Source organism: Paroedura picta, chromosome 6 (assembly GCF_049243985.1).
Source record: "Paroedura picta isolate Pp20150507F chromosome 6, Ppicta_v3.0, whole genome shotgun sequence".
Lineage (NCBI taxonomy): Eukaryota > Metazoa > Chordata > Lepidosauria > Squamata > Gekkonidae > Paroedura > Paroedura picta.
Window position 1 is genome coordinate 34,729,434 of NC_135374.1, and position 15,888 is coordinate 34,745,321.

At 41.8% G+C, this 15,888-nt stretch overlaps 1 long non-coding RNA gene across 1 annotated transcript in view; it reads left to right on the plus strand.

Moving 5' to 3' along the window:
• The window catches only part of LOC143839722 (uncharacterized), a 74,085-nt gene that overhangs the window by 30,754 nt on the left and 27,443 nt on the right, over positions 1-15,888 (plus strand). Inside the window, exons 2-3 of the long non-coding RNA XR_013231830.1 lie at positions 11,176-11,246; positions 13,759-14,360. This is a non-coding gene — a long non-coding RNA (uncharacterized LOC143839722). The remainder of the gene's footprint in view (positions 1-11,175; positions 11,247-13,758; positions 14,361-15,888) is intronic.

Sequence of the window (15,888 nt, forward strand, 5' to 3'; positions counted from 1 at the left end):
GATCCATCTAGCAGGCTATCTGCACAAGCGATGTGTAACGTACTCGGCTTCTGCCAATCAATTTCTTCCGAAACCCAACTTCTTGTGAAGAAGAAATCTAAAGGACCCTTTTTCCTCAGGGAGACTGAAAAGTTTTGAGCTCTTGAGTGATTGTGCTATTTTTGATCTATGACAAATAATCACACCAATTGAATGGCACAGAGATTCTCTGACCACATTTTCCATCTTATCTAAAGTACCTCAAGAGAGTCAAATCCCTAGAGGATGCATGGAAGCTATTTAAAACCACACTAACTGAAGCCGGATAGAATTCATTCCTCAGGATAGAAAAGGCACTGCCACACATAAGAGTATGCCTGCGTCGTTAATGGCCCAAGTCAAGGAAGCCACAAAGTGCAAAAGGGCCTGTTTTAAAAAGGGGGAAGGTCTGCCTCAACGAACAGAAAAGACCACAGGGTCTGACAAAGAAGTGCACTTTAACAGTTAGGCAAGTTAAAAGTCAATTTGAGGAGTAGAGCTGACCTGTGGTGCATCACAATTTTCCAGTCGTTTCTCCATACCTGGTGTGGCTTTTCAGAGCAGGGATGCATGAATATATGGAGTATTTGGGTCGGATCCTTTTGCTTGTTTCTGTTGCATTATCATTTTTAAAATAAACGTTACACGGAGAGTGAATGAACTATACATCACTTGTCTCCTTTTTCATTCTCATCTCCAGAAGCCTCTCACAGGAGCTGGTAAGCCATATCCTGCTTGCTGGTCAGAAGCAGTTTTGAAAACATGTAATTATTCAAAGGTACTTGGCCATTCTTGAATAATCCGTGTTACTATTTTTGCTGGATGCATGTTTGTTAATTTTCCAGCTAATTATTTTTGGGGACCCTGTCAGCTCTTCCATTGCATCGTGAAGGCTTCAAAGTTTTCATCCTTCATATTCGATTTCTTTGTACCTTGTGTTTGTGTGTGCATGAGTGTTGCCATGCGATCTTTTCTGTTCCTTCATCTTTGATTCTCCATTCAATAGCTGCATTGATTAGATATTCAGTGTAGCAGGTCATGAAACCTTTGATTTCCAATGTATTTTTTTTTCTGGACTGATGTGAAAAAGCTTCTGATACTGAAGAAGGGTCCTTCACCACATACTTGCTGATGATCCTGCAGATTCTATCACACAGTCTTGATCTCTTCTTAAGTGTGTGAAATATTAGTATAATGAGAAGAAAGGCCCATGGATAAAAGTGCTTTTATCTTTTGACAACATCTTTTATTCTTTGAGGAGAAATTTCCAGTTCAAACATAAGGGTGGGGGGAATCCAACAAAGCACCACTGCTGTACATTCTCTTTACATTTCAAAAGGATTTGTGTAGTACATGTTTTTTAAAGAAAATCCACATGCGCATACACAACTGATATTAGTAATGGTGGAACAGCCACAGATCTTGACAGACTGCAAAAACATACAAAGGAAACAGAAAATGAAAACCTGTTTAAAAGCTCTCCTAGACACAGCTTCCCTTGTACTTTAATAGCTGTACTTTAATTAAACTGAATTATGGCCCTTGGCACACTTCTTTAAAATAGGGGTGCATTGATTCCCCTTTACCTCCCAAAAGACTTCTGTGCTGTGACATACATAACATTAATCTTTATGCTGGGGAAAGTCAGATTCTACAAGGGGAAAACTTTACCTGCTATGTTTCTGTATATTAGGTTGATGTTAAAGGCACTGTAACATCTGCTTGGAAGAAAAAAATAGTTACCATTTGTGAATGTATGAAGTTTTGTCATAAATGACTTCAGGACTGTGCTATACTATATCACTGAATTAACATGGACTTTCCCCCCTGGGAACCTGCATCTCAGCTAGGGTTGCCAACCTACAGGTGGAGCCTGAAGATCTTCTAGAATTACAATTGAACTCCATACTGCAGAGATGAGTTCCCTTGGCAAAAATGGCTGCTTTGGAGAGTATTATACCCTACTAAGGTCACCTTGGAAACCTGGCCTCCTCAGGCTCTACCCCAACAGGAATTTTCCAATCTGGAGATGCTAATCCTAGTATCAAAATCAGTTATTTGGAAGCAAACCTAGTTGATTTTAGTAGAGCTTAGCAAAATCTAATTTAAGTAGAGTTCACTACTAATGTATGCTTAGAAAACAAACCCAAACATTACAAAGAATATAAACCATTCTCTTTCAGAATAGACATTTAACCTCTGGTAACATAACTGCTAAGGGATAAAATATGAAGTACAGAATTCTTCCACTTAAAAGGACAAGGATACTAACTCGTTTTAACTTCTCAGATACTTAAAAAAAGAGATTGCATTGAAGACTGAGCTTCAGGAAACTTCTATATATCTGAGCGTGGCAAAACTCAAGTAAATTTAACTTTTAAAATCATTTGTTTCAATTCTGATTTAAAAAACAACATGTTGAAAATACAGGTAGAATTTAATAAACTAGAAATTAAGCCCGCTGTAGCTGAAATACAGTGGGCGCTAGAGCATAGGGAAGAATAAGGGAAGAAAGGAAGGTTGAAGAGGGAAGGAGGGAATGGGAGTGAGAAAGGAGGGAAAGGGGTGGTTGAAGGGATGAATAGAAGGAAGACAGGAAGGAAGGCAGGAAGTGTGTTAGAGAGGAAGGGGGAAAGAGAGGAAGTGAGAGGAAGAGAGAGAGAGGCAGGAAGTAGATGGAGAAGTAGAGGAAGTCAGGAGGGAAAGAAGGAAGGAAGAAGGAAGGCAGGCAGGCAGGGAGGTAGGTTTACTTGGAGGGGAGTGGGGGAAAAGGAGGTTTTTTTTTAAGGGTCCATGGGGGGATTGGCGAGGGGGGAGTGATTAGGGGGGTGGGAGACATCGTGCCGGAATGAGGTGGTTGGGAAACCATGGGGGTGGAGGCTCGGGCTGGGGGAAGAGCTGGGACAGTGGGTGGGTGGCTTTGGGGGGGCTTACCTGAGCGTTGGCAGCAGGCGTTGCGGGCGGCTCGACAGGGCTGCAAGGTGGCCCTTCCCAGGTGACGGCGGCCTCCCCCTGCCAGCCACAGGAGGTGGCTGACGGTGGCCGGCGGGCAGCGGTAGGCGTGGCAAGGCGGTGGCCTGGGATGGCAGTGCAAAGGAGCAGGGCCAGCACATCTTCGGTGTGGCATCCCTTCTCCTTTCCCAGCGTCGAACCCCGGGAGTGGCCAGTCCAGTGGCACTCGGAGGGGCCAATCAGCTCATGATTGGCACCTCTGAGTTTTTATCATGGACAGGCTCCGCCCTCTCTCTGCCCACACAACCATTACTGCTTTATTTTATCCTCTCCATAGAAGCGGTTACAGATTGTGTTGTATATTGTGTTTAAAATCTCTTTTTATTATTGTATTTTTTGTGAACCACCCTTAGCCCACTTGCATAGAGGGATGATATAAATTTTTGATAAAGAAATTAAATAAATATATGTTAACAAAAGTTGGGATTAAAAAAAGGAGAAGCATCAGCCCAACTCAGATTATGTGTGTGGGCATGTTTCCTCCAGAGAGCTAAAACTGTGCATCAGAAATTCTGAAGGCTATGTGAAATCAATTGCAAACACACAGAAAATTGACTTTTAATAGTATAAAAGCAAAAGGCCTGTATCTACCCACCGAAGTCCCTTGACATGCCTTTGATGAATCCATCTGAGTAAAGAGCTGAAAATTGATTTCCAGAAGCATAATGTACTTTTTTCCCTCCAATTTTGCTACAATAAATGATACATTAGAAATATTTCCTTTGGGTTTCATCATAAATTGACAGTCATGATTTTGCATTCTCTTGTAAGAAATGGCCAGTTTATCTGAATTGTGCTGAAAATATGAACAAATCATTCTAAGCAGATGCAAAAACAGTATGGAAAACACTAATTGAGCATCTCATAAGACACTTTTTTGTGATTATGAAATGCATAGGAGTTTTAAGTAATTCTTATGGATAACCTGATCATGGCAGGATGGCCAATATCTAAATAAATATGTAGACACCGTAAAATCTACCATTACAGATAATAGGCCAGTGGATCTTCTAATCTTTTTGCATTATAGTCCTTTCTAATGCACTGACATTCTCAACAACAATACAGCATCTCTATAGTAGCGTAGACAGAAGAGTTCTGTTCAAGTATGCAGGAATTTTAGCATTTATCATGCACCATTAGGTGTACAACATCTCATGAGGCTTCCTAGACTTCCTGAAGCAGTCACAATAGCTATGTTTCAGCAATTTCCTGACAGCAGCAGCTCATTCTTCTCACAATTAGGCAGAGGCATATGAAAAATACTACAGAAGGGCGGAGATACCAGAATGAAGCAAATCTCCCAAGGAGTACTGTTTTCATTACCCACCAATCAATTAGTTACTGACTACATATTAGATATGAGCCTCTTGTGGCGCAGAGTGGTAAGGCAGCCATCTGACAGCTTTGCCCATGAGGCTGGGAGTTCAATCCCAGCAGCCGGCTCAAGGTTGACTCAGCCTTCCATCCTTCTAAGGTCGGTAAAATGAGTACCCAGCTTGCTGGGTAATGGTAATGACTGGGGAAGGCACTGGCAAACCACCCCGTATTGAGTCTGCCATGAAAACGCTAGAGGGCGTCACCCCAAGGGTCAGACATGACTCGGTGCTTGCACAGGGGATACCTTTACCTTTACTTACATATTAGATATTCCAAGCATTGTTAGACAATATTGGCAATGATGAAAAGGGGAAATTTACACATATGTAGATACGCTAGAAAATGAGTTAGGATTACTTCCATGTTTCTTAAACTGTACACCAACATTACCTTACAGCTCTATAATAACCTACTCAGATTTCTTAAGTATTTAAAGGCTTCCAGATCTCGAAAAAAGACGATAGCTATTTTGATGTTGTAGCAGAAGACCAATAGACAATCAGAAGCCTTGTTGGGCAAAACTCTACCTGATCCTGGCCACTTGCTAAAAGCATTTGGCAGGCATAGAAAAGGCACCAGTAGGCACCATAAAGTGGGACAGTGCTGACCTTGATAGTAATGGTCAGAATTTTATTTGTGTTCAGGTTCACTTTACACATTACCTGCTTTGAACTAGATCAGCCTTTCTCAACTTTTTTACCATTGAGAAAACCCTGAAACATTCCTCAAGCTTCGAGAAATCCCAGAAGTGGAGCAATCGTGCAGAAAATGGTTGGGAAGCATGGAGGGAGGTCAACATGATTATATATGGTCCTATCACCCAATAAATGTTTAACAATTTTTAAAATATATATTAAAAATTAACTCCCACTCATCTGGGAAATCCTTCCAGCACTGTTAAGAAACCCCAGGGTTTTTGAGAAACCTCTGTGGTGAGACAGCTGGAACAGTAAAAAAGAACTGAATCTCATATTACATTAATATTCTCTGAAGGTAAATGTTGTTCCAGCTGTCAAATTATTTAGGTCTAATTAATACAAAGGACATTTCCTTTGTAACAGATCTAAATAATTTGACCCAGAAAAAATGATTCCTGAAAGTACTGAGGCTAAGCCTAAAAACTCTTATTTGATAATCAACTGCAAAAGGAAATAATAATTGTAAGTTACAATTCAAAGCAACCAATTCTGAATTTTATTTCTCAGACTGGATAATATGAGCTACTTTGGTCCATTCAAGCCAAACCCAAAATAACCCTTTATCATCATACCACATAAAAAGCTTACCATCTTGCCGATGATGGGTCCAACCTCTGACTGGCCTTCACTGGGGTACGTGCCCCAAACAGGGTAATGGCAGTCCCTGACTGAGGCTTTTAATCTTAAGAACAGGTTGAAAATGCATCTATTCTCGTGATAAATATTATGCTCTTGATAAATATTATGCAGTATGACTGAGTTTATAGATATTGCCAGATAAGTTATTCTATATACATTTAAAAATGTCCATCTTACTTGTTTGGAAGTCATTGTGCTATGGTCACTTGTCAAAATCAAGTTACGTGTTCCATTATGGGTAGCATTTCTGTTTAGTTTTAACCTGCCCTGCTTTCTATGTTCCATCTCTGCTGAAAGATGTGATTTGTGTGTTAAAATTAGACACATTCCTCCATCAGTATTTGATAGCCAAAGCAGATTTATTGCTCTGACATCTGCTAAATTTGAAATGTATGGGAAACTGTCTTTGTAAAGTCTGGCGATGTCTGAAATTGATGATTCCCACATCATTGATGAAAATTTCTTTGATGCTATATAAGGCAAATGAATTGGATCTATTACATTCAGAAGCTAGGATGACTTTGATAAATAACAGACTTTCCTCTATAAAAGCTTTGGGGCTTGAAACAAATTTTACTGAATTTGGAAGTGATTACTCATTGACGAACTAGTTTTAATGTTTCTAAATGCATGTATCTGTGTTTGCCTCTGAGGACACATTTTCTTACTTTGGCAACCAAATCATAATTCTACTTTGGTACACAAATTATTATTATACCTGGATGGAGTAATAGGTCATAGGTAAATGTAGTACTTTTGGTGTGTCTGTAATTCTTTCAATGCTTGCCTTTTTGGGATGGGGGAAAATACAGGTCTCACAGGGAAGTGACCCCATTGAGGCCCACCAGGCATCCACCTCATTTTTGTGCCCCGTAGGTTGCTTGGCTACAAGCCCTTGGCCTCCCAGCCGGGTAGGCTATGCTCATATGTCTGCCAGTGTCGTTAGAGACACCCAATACCCAGGGAGTCCACTGTGCAAACTGGACTCTAGGGTTGGGTGCTTTGGCATCCGAAGCACCCACTCACACCTGAAGCAGCCAGCATTGCATTGCAGGGTGGGAGGGGAGGTGCGGCTGTCAACACACTGGTCAGCACTTCGGACGCCGAAGTGCCCAACCCTACTGGACTCCCTGGCAAACAGGCTCCTATCGTGCCTAAACTGACTGTGACAAACCTTAAACCACAACAACGTAAACTCCAAACAAAGCCCCCCAAAACATGGGAGGAAAGCGTCTTGGCTGCGGAGCGCGAAAGAGGGCAAGACACGAGCACATGGGGCCTATAAAGGCACCTGCGGCCCTGCCTCCTGCACACGTCAATGCAGTGTGCGTGCTCGCCCACAAAGCCTTTGTCTTCAGGCCACCCCCCGCATCACCAATGACAGCTATGGTGATTCACGGCTGCTAATTGTTGATCTTGTTGGAATATGCAAGATCTGTAGTGTGCATGATTTAACAGTATAAGAAGTATATCCAACAGGGGGTATTGGAGGAGATATGTAGTTATCATATTTAGATTAGGAACTTGCTGATATTTTCAAATAATCTCATCCTTTGTCCTGCTTGATTCAGTTGAAGACTTCCTGTTCCCTTGAGTACACTTCCTTCCTCTTTCCCTCCAGAACAACAGTCAATGAAACAGACAGAACCCTCCTCTTTTCCTTATAGAGTTGTTTCTCTTCTCAATAAAGCTATTTATTTTTTCATCAGCTGGTGCTGCAACCCTTCTTTGCATATTTAAACTTTGCCAACAAATCTCAAGCTTGATACCCACAGAAGGCCAATGAGCAAAACTGTCATGGTGGGGAACAGGGGAAGGGGCTGTCCAGCAAAAATGATGGTCCAATGGCTTTATATGTGATAGCATCTAGAATTGAGTCTGATAACTGAATGGCAGTTAATGGAGTAACCATGGAATGATTGCATTACATAATCCACCAAGCTCCTAATGGTAGCCAAGCTACAGCATTTTGTACTAACTGAAATTTCTGAGTTGATTTCAAGAACAGAACTTCTAGCAGTCTAATACTGATGCTACTATGGCTTGGACCCTGGTGGCCAGATCAGCTGAGTCAAGGTATGGGGCTATCTTCAGGGGTAAACAGAGTTGGAAGAAATATTTTTTTGCCACTGCATTAACTTGATTCTGTAGGAGGAATACTAGGCCAGGCTGGAATCTGGAGATTTTTGTTGGGGGGAATTACTTGGGCATGAAATTGGGATCACTATGGGCGAGCAGGTAGTTGTGAGTTCCATCATTGTGCAGGGGGTTGGACTGGACGGAGGTCCCTTCCAACTCTATCATTCTGTGATTCTACGTCTTGTCTAACTCCTAAGCCTTTAACTGAGTCAGCAAGGATCAACTGAACTCCATCAAAAGTGGAAAGCACAATGACTTTCAATACCTTTGTTTTCCCAACCAGCATTACCTTCCTCTTGTCAGGACTCAGTTTCAGTTTGTTCACTGTTAGCCAATTAACCACCATAAACAGGTAGTGACTTCAGACCTCTATTCACTACCAGCGGATTTGGTTAGAAAGCTATCATCAGCATATTGATGGAATCCAGGTCCAAAACTATGAAGGATTTCTGCTAAGATCTTTACATAGAGATTGAAGAACATGGAGGAATAAGACTAGAATGATGCAGGATAAATCTCACCTTGATGATAACTGTTCTCCTTATGAGTCTGATTCCTAAGGAACAATTTAAACCAATCCTAACGCATAATATTTTTTCCTTTGAACATAAGAATCAAACTCTAGATGGATCCAGAAGGAGCAGTAAACAGAAATGGAGTCATAATGCCTAACTTCATTAATACATTTGTGCATAAATCCAATGGCATACTTTGAGTATGGTATGGTGTCATAGAAACAATTATTTCTTTGTAATCCTGAGAGTCTGCAGTGGTTAGCTGAAGGTGACTCTAATGGAAAAAAACTGAGGATGATTTCATGACTCATAAATCATATTGCCCAAATTATTTAATAGGCAGAATGACAAAAATCAAGGCAGAGAAGATTAATATCAAAGGGAATGTTAGCCTCTCATGTTGGGTTTTGTATTTTATAAATATGGGAAACTCAGGTTCTAATCTCTATTCTGCCATGGAAGCTTGTTGGATGATATTGGACCAATCAGATACACTCAGACTAACCTACCACACAGGAAGGTTGTGAAGATAAAATGGAGGAAAGGAGAGTGATGTAAACCACTCTGGATCTCCAAGGCCGAGAAAGGCAGGGTATAATTGAAACAAGCAAACTTCCAGGCAGCTGTGATACACAGGCTTTCTTATTTAGGAAATCAGAGAATTGCATTCAAATGTGCGTGAAAGAGGATCCATGAAGAACAAGCATTGGTCCTACAGAAGTGTAGGTCTGATAAGAAGTGTAATTAGCTGGGCTGGAAGTAATGTGATATCAACACTGGGAGAGTACCTACCTCTCACTCATCCCAACAGAACTACCCAGAGTACTTGAAACATTCAGATGGGGCCATGTGGGAAAAGGCTGCTAGTGACTTGCTCAATGCTCCTCTGCTAAAATGACAAGGAGATACCAGGATGGGAGCCTCAGACAGATATCTAGGGTGGTTAAGTCTGCTGCTTTGAAGACTGCCCTACACTTCACCAGACCAATCGACCATCAAGATCACTATTGCTTATGTTAACTGCTGGGGCTCTCTAAGGTCTCATGGACAGGTTACTTACAAGGATTTGTTATCTTGAATCTCCATTATGTGGCAGGCACTCTGGCAATATTGTCAAGTGTTATTTAAGCAGTGCTGGAGGGGAAAAAATTAAAAGCTGTATAAAGTTTCCTGGTTGGAGAACCTTCAAAAGAGCTCTGCCACTACTTTATTCTTCCAGATCTAGCATTTTGTTTCAGAAATATTTTTTGACAACATGTGCTTTTCACCTAAATCATGGTTCCCTGGGGCAAAATTCACATCTCTAATTTTTTCCCTTAAAAAAAAAAACACCTCAGCAATAAGTATTCAAGGATAAATTGAAGTACCAAAGCACTCCTTTTATTCCCTGTACTTTTTCCTGTGGGAGAGCTATACCACTTAGCTGCCAAGCCTGCTCTTATTTAATGTGAGATGCTCACGCAAATTATTAGAAATATGTTCAACACAAAATTCAAAGAAAACTGGAAAATTACTCAAGAAGCATTAGAGACTCTCAATCTTGATAACTCCACCTGGGCAGGTAATTGAGGATAAGCAAGAAAAAGCAGATAATTTTTGTATGGATTTCACTGATATAGTGGTTTGCAGCAGCTATCTGCAAAGCAGAGTCTTCAATAGGTCTGATTATGATTAACTTTATTTCCAAAGATAGAATTAGCTCCTTTCATCACCAGTGTGTCATCAGCACTAAGGCTTACACAGTTCATGACATACAACACTTGCAACGTATGTTTTTAATAAGTCCAATAGCATCTTAAAGACCAACAACATTTTTGGGATGTGAGAGGGTCAAAGCTCAAAAATTGGAATGGAGATCTCTGAGTCTCTATATCTCATTCAGAAGTTGGGTGGGGGAAGTTACAAAGAAGGGGTACAATTATTATGGACCTCCCTCTCAGGTTCCTTCCTTTTTTCTGTGCCACTGACAGATGTAACCTGCCATAGTCAACAGGCAAGCAATAACAGTCTACCAGCTTCTTGTGCTAGCTGTTTCCAATGAATTGTCATCATGCTGATAGCCAGTATTAATATCTAAGATGATATGCAAACCATGATGAAGCCTAATTGAAAACAGCTAGTTGACTGTTATTGTTTGCCTGTTTACTATGGCAGGTTACATATGTAAGTTGACTACTATTGTTCGCATAAAACCAATAAGAATAAATCTTTTCATAACTTTATCTAGCCTCATTTGGATTTCATACATTGTAGCCTATACCATGTAGCCTTTTCTTTGTTTATAGTCGTGATGCTCTAGGAGCGCCCCCCCCCCACCCGAGGTTGGGGCGTCCAAGTCCCTCCAGTCCAAAATGGATGGATGCAGTATAGATTTAGAGATGCCTCCAGGCGTGTTTTATTGGGGTTTTTGTAGATAATCCTGCTGAGAGGCTGGAGGGTCTGACTTTAACAATCCCAGTTGAACTTCCAAATGAGGAGGAGTCAGACCCATCAGAGTCTTCCTTGTCACTTCATGAGGAAGAGTCTTTGGGTTTTTTTCCCTCCACCTCTGCTTGGGGTTGAGTTTGTGCATTCAGATTCTCCCTCTCTCAGAGACTCCATCCACTCCTTCCATACACTTCCTTATCCACTTGACAACCACCACCTCACCTTCCCTTCCCTTCCTCTTTTTTTATCCTCTTCTAGTTCTTTGTCTCCTCCCTCCCTTGTTAGCCCAACTGAGTTTACTTTAATCCTGCCATTCTTCCCTGAGTGTCTTTTGTTTCTCTTCCCAGCCTGCCTCCAGGACTGTCTCTTCCCTCTTTGTGCCACCCTGGCTTCTTTCTGCCTCCCTGCATCTGATTGGGTAAGTACCATTGAGGGTTTGGGGGGTCTCGGGGCTGATGTGCTAGGTAGGGTTCTTTTCTTCTTCCCCCATTCTCTTTCTCTTCCCCAAATTCCTAGCCTTGCCTCCCCCCCCTCTGTCTCTGTTATCTGCTTATCCTCCTCAAATCCATGGCATAGGACAGCCTTCCCGTCTGCCCTGAAGGCCTGAATTGTGGCCCACACTTTCATGAGAGTCTGAGCCATAGAGGCAGCTGCCAGGGCTATCACTGCAGCAGTGGTCCAGGGTTCTGGGGCTATCACAGCTGCAGAGGCTTCTGTATCAGCATCCTCTTAGGCCTTTATGGCAGCCATGATGGCAGCCATATCAGCATCTCCTCAGGCCTTTTCCCATACCTACCTCTCCTCACCTAGCCTTCCTCCTGAGGGGCCTGGAAAAACTGCCCTGCCCCAGCCCTGTTTTCTAGGATGATTCGGCTGACTGCCTGGTTCCCAGGAGTCCTGGATGTCCAGGTTGTCTCCCAGGAAGCCTGGGAAAATTCCTGGGAAGTTGGGGCTCCTGGGGACATCCTGACAATAGTCAATGAGCAGGCAAGATGGGAAAACTTGATGCTACATGAAAAGTGGGAAGCCAGACACTGTACATGTTGTTAATCAATGCCTCAGTCGTACTTGTGGAGCTTCCATACATTGTCTTTGCTTTGTTATATAGATGCCCTCGAGCATTGGAAAAAGGATTGTCATGCCAGTAGGTTTGGGGGTAACACACACTCTCCCTGCTCAAACTCTTAATCTTTCATAGGTCCAGAATATTGTTCAAAACACAGAAAATATTCGATGAAATACTAATGAGGTAGCTAAGTGGTTTGCCAAAACTTGTCTAAATTGTAGCAAAATATCAGTTCATATCTGTCTAACACAGCGTGTAATTTCCAAGGAGACAGTTAGAAAATGGCTGGCAAAATATTCTGGTGTCAAATGCAGGCGTTAGCAATGTTAGGAAGCTGCATTTCTTGGATGGGACCCAACCAGCTTTTCTGCTGATGAAAAAGTAATGCAAAGTCCTCATTACCCTCCATCACCCCTGCCTCCCCCCCAAAAAAAGCTTTGCTGGAGATCATGAGACTTGCATATACAACAAAAGCCATATCAATTGGGGACTTTAATAAGGAGAGAAATTGGGCAAGAATGAATGCAAAAAGCTGGCTGGAGCCAGCCCATTGATATCAATGGGATCAAGATTTTAAAACTGTCCCTTTGGAGAAGATAACTGATATTATAATCTTTTCTTGGCACATCACTGCTCCATATTGAGTCAATCAGATTGGCTGGATCTTGTTACAAGACATGCTTGTCATTTTGTTTTATGCAAGTCGAATGCCAAAAGCACTTGGGGACAGTAATTGTCATATCGGACAATGTCAGCCTGCAGTTCCACTTCAAGCATGCAAAGTCATGCGCTCTCAGAAATACCAGAGGTTACAAGAAAGCAGGGCAATGCTCCGCCCCCCTGCTACTTTCCATGACTGGAAACTTTCACAACATAGGCTGAAAATGTTCCAAATTGCAAAGTATTTTTAGCAATATACACATTTCTTGCTCTGTGGGCTATATACAGTTTAGCCAACTAAATGGATGGATAATTCTTTAAAGAGTGTTTTAACCCAGAGGATTGCATCAAGAGGTAATTGTTGACCATGTATGCTTGACTATTATGCCCCAAGTCACCATGGAACATCTCTTTTAAAACCAAACTGTATCTGCTGCTTTTGTCCCTAGGCAGTTGGAAGCATTCATCCCTCTCTGGCCCTTCCCCTTTCCTTCCCAGCTGGGATTCTGTCCTCTTTCTTTGGTTTTGGTTTTATAAAACCACACAGGTGTGCACCTCTCCAATTAAGATAGACTCGGCCAGCCTAATGCTCCTCTTAGCCCATTGACTTAAATAGACAGTTTTGCATGAGGCTGTAAGAGAGCTCTCTCGTTGCATCGTACCATAGATTAAATTGATTGTAGTTCTCAGTAGCTAAGCAAGCCCCGGTCATTTTCATCTTTGGTGTAATGGGTGAGTACTCTTAGTGGAGAGCAGTGGACAGAGAAGGGAAAACCATAGGAAAGCGGCATGAAAATGTCCAGGCACAATCAAGGACATATGCAGACTGTTCAAATCAATCAATCAAATCAATCAAATACCTTCATTGACATAATCATAGCAAAACATCTATATAAAAGGCAAGGTGATTCAGATCCCAGATCACTTGGAGAAAATCCCGTGGAGGAATTTTGCAATGCCTTCAGTTACTTGAGGGTTATGATCCAATAAAAGAAAACACACTATTGTTGCAGGACTGTGAATCTTGCTTGCCCCCACGAGAGGGAATAATATGCAAACTGTTCGAATAAGAAACAATGGTTTGTCATATATTTGGTGGTGGCAATAGAAACTTTTCTTCCTCTTTTTCCCCCCAGCCCAACCCTTATTTCCCTAGCCCTTCTGCTCTCCTTTGTTACCTAGGCTTTGTTTCTTTCTCTTCTAGTTCCCTGGATTATCTGTGGAGGAAAACTTTTATTTAAATCATTTGTTTTAAGTTACACTTCTACAAAAGAATCCGCAACAGACCCCATGTAATAATGCTGATGCTGCATTGTGTCCAAAGGAATTGCAGCCTACATTTCTGAATGAATTCCCCCACCACCCATGAGACAAGTGAAACTGAGGACATGGCTTTTCCTGTAGTTCAGAACAAATGTCATTTCTCAAAAACTTTTGTTGAAAGAGTTTTGGATAGCATTCTAAAGCATTCTGAAAATAGCAATAAGGTTGCTTGCTTCTGCTCCAAAATGTTTCCAGGAGGAGCTACTGCCAGTTAAGTGATATTCTGAAATAGTATGAAAAGCCATCCAGCCATTTGACTGCATACTGCAAGTGGATGAAACTGGATCCAGGCTTAGATCAAACTAATGCATTGATGCAGAACATGAGCAAATTATAAATCAAGAAATTCAACACTGAAGAAGTGTGTTTGAATGCTTAATGGGCAATTATGGTGTTATCTGTATCATATGAAGTTCCGGAGATCATTGGATAAGCTCCTCACTGACAACAATGGACATTTTCTGGATCTTGTATAACTGCTTGGTAAGTATGATCTGGTAATTTGCAAGCATTTGTAACATATATCTTCAAAGAAATATAATGATCAATACAGCTGGAAAACCATTCAGAATGAATTGATGGTCAACAAAATATTAGAAAATACAGAACAGGTTGAATAATGCTAAACATTACTCTGTCATATTATATTTTGTGTATGATATAATAAGTTGCTCTGAAAATATGGCATTTATAGTGAGATTTATGTTTGAAAATGGAAGCAAAATTTGTGTAAATGTTTTGTAAGATTCAAGACCAGTTGCAAATCACCTGGACAAGAACTTATAGAGCTCTTATGGAGACCTCTGAAAGAAAACAGCACGGAGAGTCAGGATTGCTATTGAAAAGCTTAATGGCACCCACATGAAAGGACAAAAGAAAGGTGTTCAGGCAAGACTGCTTAAATTGAACCAACAAGCTTCATTTGTGTTTTGGGGTTGTCATTCTCGCTGTCTAGTAGTTTCAGATGTAGCATTACTATCAAAGGAATCTATTTCTTTCTCGTTTTTGCAATGCTACAGCACATCTTTGTGCTCTTTTCTGCCTCTGTTTAGTGGTGGCAAATGCTGAAAGGAAATGTACACAACCTTACTGAAAGCCAGCGTGGTGTAGTGGCTGGAGAGCTGTGGCCTCTAATCTGGACAACTGGTTTTGATTCCCCACTCCTCCACATGAAGGGTGGATGACTTTGGGTCAATCACAGTGTCAGGACTCACCCGTGGCCATGGGTGGGAGTCCTGCCAGTAGCTCCATGCCCTGTATAAGAATGCCACCTTGCTGAGCACACCCCCAGTCTGCCCCGAAGATGAACTCTCTACTTATGGCTGGGAGGGAGCGTCCTGGTGAAGAATTGCAATGCGGGGAGGGAATGATAGAGACAATTTAGTGCCTCTCTTGTTTCATGATAGCTGGGGCTGAGGCACCTTCGGCATCTTTGGCTCTGACAGGGTGGAGCACGCTGGGTGAAAGACTCGGAAGGGAGGGATATTTGTAACTTCTGGTTGGTTAAGGAGAGTGAGGAGAAGAGGCGAATGAAATGGTTAAAAGGGGTGATGAGAGAAGGGAAAGAGGCTCCTTTTAGTAATGCGGTGAGATTAAAGGAGAAGGAAAGACAGCATCAGTGGTTTGGCTGTGAGTTATTGATGCTGGACAGAGCCAAGGCGAGGCTGAACGACTTTCACTTCCCCTTGTTTCTAAGAAAAGGGTGTTGCTGGAGGAGATAACGTGTTTCAGAAGGTCCAGGGAGTCTTGCCAATCAGCAAGAGCCTGACACACAGATCTCTCAGAGCTCTCTCAGCCACATCTACCTCACAAGGTGTCTGTTTTGGGGAAAGGAAGGTGATTGTAAGCCCCTTTGAGACTCCTTTGGGTAGTGAAAAATAGGGTACTAAAAATAGCTCTTCTTCTACTGGAACTATTGACTCACTAAAACTCAACATTTCTCAACATTTTTACTGCTGAAACATTCTTAAGGGTTTGAGAAAATGTAACTCACTTTGAGGGTCCTTCAGGT